This window comes from Dreissena polymorpha, chromosome 7 (assembly GCF_020536995.1).
Source record: "Dreissena polymorpha isolate Duluth1 chromosome 7, UMN_Dpol_1.0, whole genome shotgun sequence".
Classification (NCBI taxonomy): Eukaryota; Metazoa; Mollusca; class Bivalvia; order Myida; family Dreissenidae; genus Dreissena; species Dreissena polymorpha.
In genome coordinates this window covers 45,135,215-45,141,534 of record NC_068361.1, presented here as the reverse complement: position 1 = coordinate 45,141,534, position 6,320 = coordinate 45,135,215, and the positions used below count along the sequence as shown (strand labels likewise).

General features: G+C 32.4%; 1 non-coding gene across 1 annotated transcript; it reads right to left on the bottom strand.

The window, feature by feature from the left end:
• Window positions 1-364: 364 nt before the first annotated feature.
• On the bottom strand, window positions 365-446 carry Trnas-aga (transfer RNA serine (anticodon AGA)). Its single transcript has one exon. It is a non-coding gene; the product is annotated as a tRNA-Ser (tRNA).
• Between the last annotated feature and the right edge of the window lie 5,874 nt (window positions 447-6,320).

Below are 6,320 nucleotides of genomic sequence, written 5' to 3'. Positions count from 1 at the left end.
GAAATGTAAGTGATTTCAGCCAAGTAAAAATTGGGTCGGTTAAAAACAAAGTGTCATAAAATTCAAAATAGTATCATTTAAGTCACATTTTAAACTTAGTTTTTATAGAAACACTATATACAGCAAAAATACCAAGAAATAGACAGATGTACCGTTTACTTTTTGAAATAAAAATAAAAATGCATAATGCATGGTTCGTATTTTCAACAGTAAATCAATCAATTTCGCCATAACGTTGTTTTAATTTTAATAATTGAAGAATGTGCATAAAAATTGCAACATATTTAACAATAAATATAGCTTATATGCCATATTAAATCAAATTACGTTAGAAAATAAATAAAACGCGTCGCAAAAAAGTATACGTCGTCGGCAGGATTCGAACCTGCGCGGGAATATCCCAAAAGATTTCTAGTCTATCGCCTTAACCACTAGGCTACGGCGCCTAATATTAGGCTCTTCAACCTTCGAAGAAATCGCGGGAAATCATTAGAGGTGCGCTACCTTAATACATTTCTTCCACTGGTTAATTTCTAATTCTCAATTAAAATAAAATGCATTTAAAGGGCGGTAATTCGTGTGAATTTGAACGGAAATCCTCATCAGTGGTATACCTTACTACATGTTTTATCATACCACCGCATTGATATCTGCCTGATATCACGTTGCCTGATATATTTTTTATATCATGGTCAACAGGAAGTTCTTATATCGGTAAATGTTTGGAGTTACGTGGGATTAGCAATAAAGTCAACAATTTCTATCAAAATTAATCAGGTTCACCAAAAAAAAATTGATTCCAAGAAAGTACATATTTTATTCTAGTTTATAGTCATAAATCACAAAAACGTTTATTTACAAAAAATCTCCACAGCCCGCACTACAGAAGTTAAATGACGTCATCAATGGGAAATAAATCTTAAATATCGATATAGTCATTGCACTCGCAAGTGTTGCACAAAAAGTCAAGACAAATGATAACTGTATGCTTATCATAAACTATTCAAACATTTTTATTTGTCGATGCAGTCCAGTCCTGATCTCCAATTCAAGACGTTTATAATTAAAGCGGGTGTACTCTTCCCATTCATAATGCAAACAACTTTTTTTTCTCTATACGATGTTTAAAATAAGCTATTATTCGTGTCGTCTTTTTGAACGCCGTTGCTACATGTACGTCAACGTGTAAAAGCCTGATCAGCAAAATCAGCTGGGATCCATACATTTTAAATATAAAAAATGGATTGTTTTGCATGTTTTTAGGAAAATGTGGTATGATACACAGAAAAACAGGTTACCGTCCCATCGTTTTGTAATATATCAGGCTCGGCACGAATAAAATAACGGCTCGGCAAGCCTCGCTGTTATATTATTCTAAGCCTCGCCTGATATATTACAAAACGATGCGACATTAACATGTTATTCTCTATGTTCGATGAGATTATACAGGGAGATTCACATTCGCACGTTCTAAACACATCTTAAATTATTTATTAGACGAGAAGCTTAACCACACTATTTTCCTTTTGCTGTTTATGGTGTATTAATAGCATATATCTCACTTACCTCGTCCTAAAATCTGTGAGATGCCTTCAACAAAATTCTCTTACCTGCGATTGAAAACAACATGCGATTGAAAACAACATGCGATTGAAAACATTGAAAACAACGTGCGAGTGAAAACAACATGCGTTTAAAACAACATACGATTGAAAACAACATGCGATTGAAAACATTGAAAACAACGTGCGAGTGAAAACAACGTGCGATGAACACAACATGCGAGTGAAAACAACATGCGATTAAAAACAACATGCGATTGAAAACAACTTACGATTGAAAACAACATGCGATTGAAAACATTGACTACAACGTGCGAGTGAAAACAACATGCGATTCAAAACAACATGCGAGTAAAAACAACATGCGATTGAAAAAAGTGAAAACAACGTGCGAGTGAAAACAACGTGTGTGTGAACACAACATGCGATTGAAAACATTGAAAACAGCATGCGAATGAAAACATTGAAAACAACATGCGAATGAAAACAAAATGCGAATGAAAACATTAAAAACCACATGCTATTGAAAATAATATGCGATTGAAATCAACAGAAAGATACCATTCGATGATTACAAATGCATGTGCACCTATATAAAAGTGGTTTCAAAACGGCAGCAATGTGTGTGCAAATAATAAATATAGCAAAATTTAAAAATACCATATCGCACAATAATTTATTTCCATATATAAAATTGAGCCAGGAATTGATTAGAATTGAATGGACATTTGAAAATGTATACAAAGTATAGGTCTTAAACAGATCTTTAAATGTAATCCATGTCATGTGATAAAAAAAATACCTGTATCAGGAAAAAAACATGTACACTTATATTTGTACATTTATTTTTGTTAATACGTATGTTGTAGCTCACAACTCATGGCGAGCTATGAAGATACCGTGATTTAATTCTTCCGTCCGTCCGTGCGCTTCTTAAATATGTAAATCAATTTTATATTCGAGTGGGAGGTTTATTTTGGTATTTAAACAACTATATTTGTGTGGTTTTATCATTGACAAATTCGGTAGATTTTAATACGTCGATTGACGATCTTCAGCCACATTCAATGTAGGTGTACGTGTATTGATCAGTTACTTACAATGTCGTTGAATATATTTTTAGATTAATTTTATTGTGATTGACAATGTCCACCTCTGATTGGTTCATGTGCAGATAGAAACAGTGAAGATATAAACTTTAAGCTATTGTTATCAGATATACTTAGTATCAAAAGGTCTTTGAAAAGGGGGTTTAATGCATGTGCGTAAAGTGTCGTCCCAGATTAGCCTGTGCTGTCCGTACAGGCTAATGAGGGAAGACAAGTTTTGCTTTTATGTTATTTTTTGTTATTTTTCGTTTACTAAAGGTCTCTTCTTAGCCAAAATCCAGTTTAGGCGGAAAGTTTCGTCCCTGATTAGCCTGTGCGGACTGCACAAAAGTTTTCACCCAATATCAAGTAGTTTGAAAATTTATGTTATGAAAAATATCCAAAAGGTGGGAAATAACAGCTACGACAGACTATGATTTACTTAGCTTAATGACTGCACATGTTTTGCTGGATGACATTTTTTGAAATCTTGTTTATATATCTGACATGTTGAATTATGTTTTTGCAAGATTTATGAAGTAAAGACAACAAACTCGTCTTCATTCCAATAGTACATGTTAACCGATAATCAATGCAATACAGTTACAATCTTTGGGTTTCACAGTACTTAAAATGGTCTAAACAAATATCAAAATTGTTTGTGTTTGTGGTTAAGTTGCGGTTGCAAATAAATAGCAGGCTATACATATTTGTTTCACTTCTCGCTGTGCATTTATAAATGACTTTCGAGCGGTTTCTGACACGCAGTGCGCTTCGTAGGCGCAGTGAAGAGCGTAGTAAAGATATGTCCACCCTCGGCTTTTATGTTATTTTCCTTAGTGTCCTTCTGGATTCTGAGCTGGATGCGTTGAATATATTACATGAGAGCAGTTGATACATGATTTAGTTTGAACATGATTGGTTACTGTATTATTGCTATACTAACAGCCACACATGCAGACCACTAAGTCTAATAAAATGAAAATGTACATGTTTATGAGTCTCATACAATTGATTTAACTTGATGTGCATGCAAATATGCTTCGTTGTGTAATTTGATGATGTTTATTGAACGTTAATTAAACTTTACAACTTCGATTTAAATTACAATGTGCACATTCTTTAGTGTCTTTCGTTTATATTTGCATATGATTAAAAAAAATCCGTGATGTATGTAGAACTTTTAATAGAACATGAAATATGATTATACATTTTATCAAATTGCCTCCTCAACATTGTATCCGAATCATCTTTTCTAACAAAACAACTCCAAAAACAAAAAATCCGAAACTTAAACCTATCATTCAAATGGATATTTCAACTTCAAAACTCATTTTCTGTAGTAAACAACTCTACTTCCAAACATCTTAAAGGCACACCATCAAAAGTTAATGTTTGACTTGATCATGGGAAATAAGATACTTGTTACCACAGGGACCATGGCCGAATCAATATTGAACATTACCAAATAAAGGTTTTAAAATTAACCAAAAAAGCATCAAATGCAAGTTAACTTTAAAATGACATTTAATTGTGAAATTTGATAGCTTTAAATGATCTCTGGAAATATATAATTTAGTCTTAAAATGTTAAACCGCTGTGCAGCTGTTTCGAATTTTAATACATACTAAATTATGCATTTTGTTTTTTGAGATTTATAACATAATGGTACACAAATCAAATCATACAGTTCTTAACGTACACGTTATTACTATAAAATTGTGTACATTATAACAATAATTTGCTAAAAACAACTATCGAAGATAAAATGTACTTTCCTGAGATAAAGCTACAAAAATATTTTTTCATATAAGGACAACAGTGTTAAGATATTAATAAGAAAAATTAAGACGAACGCATGTATTTTTAGATCTTTTTTTACAACATTACTCCTAAAAGTATGATTTTTGATAACCATCAAGGTTGAATATCAATAACAAAACTTAAATATTAAAAAAGGAACTTGGATTTGAAGTTAAATGTTCTAACCTCTATCCCTATTTAAATATTGGCATAAAATTTCGATATATTTCGATTTTTGATGCGCATGCAACTGGCTTTCTTCAGCACTGAAATCAATTTACTGAGAGCTAAAAATGAAATCAATTTACTGAGAGCTAAAAATGAAATCAATTTACTGAGAACTAAAAATAATTATTTGCACATTTCTGTCTTTTCGCATCCATGTAGCTATGAGACATATAACGCTTATATTTGATACATCTTCCTGTATAGTGAAGGGTGCTTCTTTATGACAATTATGTACCTTAACCCTTTGAATGCTGGGAAATTTGTCTTCTGCTAAATTGTCGTCTGCTGAATTTCTAAAATAAGCATTTTCTTCGATTTTTTTTTCAAAGAATACTATCAGAATAGCAAACAGTTTGGATCCTGATGAGACGCCACGATGAACGTGGCGTCTCATCTGGATCCAAACTGTTTGCAAAGGCCTTCAAAATTCGGTTCCCGCACTGAAAGGGTTAATAATTCCAAACTATCGATGTTATTTACATACAAACCTTACATGATACTTAGCCACTGCATAAAATATACATGTCGGGTAAAATGAAAAGTTTAGTATTGTATTGCTGTGCCATAAGTGATTTTATGCGTAAATAAAACGAATTTTGTTTTCGCATGCCCTTGATAATATCCAATGTAGATCAATATACTCTCCTAAAACCGACCACGTCGACCACATTAAGTATTTGATTTAATCAGTATCACGCATTTTATGTTGACAGAGAAGCTAATTATATAATACGAAATAGTTATACAGCTGCAATTAGTTTTATATACATAATAATATTGTTTATTATGTTATAACTTATAATTAATTGTTTTGCAATATAAAATCATGACCAGACGGTGTTAAAGATGCGAACAAAAACAAAATACTTTGCATGTGTCCGCCTGTAGGAAACGGATGCCATCCCCCCCCCCCCCCCCCTACGCACACACACATACATTCTACATTATTCTAGCAATAATGACTGAGTGATGCTCGGGATGAAATTCTGACGGTCAGACGGAACGGAAGGACGGACGGACGAAAACAATAAACAAATAAACACTCAGCGCACAGTTGTATTAGGTTAATAGTTTAAGTTACAAGTGTGTCAACAGAAACCGGTGTCCATCACACGGCCAAGATGTTCAATATGATCAAAATATAAAAGTGTTTCATGTTAAACACGTTACTATTTTACTCATCCGTATGTGTATTTGACCGTTAACATTTAAAGTAAGCATCAACTTAACTGACTCGTGTAATTAAATATAGAAATATTTAAGAAACACCCCCAAAACAATCAAGTATTAAACATATTATGCCATTATAAGCAATCCATAATTAAAATGCAATATTTTACCTATTATTAAACGTTTATGAACATTATTACGCTTCAAAGATCATACTACACTATAAAATTGGCCGTTGAAATACGATACAAGGACAATTGTTTCTATTATTTACATTCATGTGTCTTGGGTTATTATTCAATAGTCAATCTATCCTCTGAAACTCAAATTGATAAGCTCAAAATGCCATTTTTTTAAATAATTAACCTGATAGCAGTGTGTAGGAAAGACACCGAATATAATTTGTATTACAAAACATAAAACAGAGGGCTTCATTGTTGATAATGATTAAAATACATGTACATTTTTG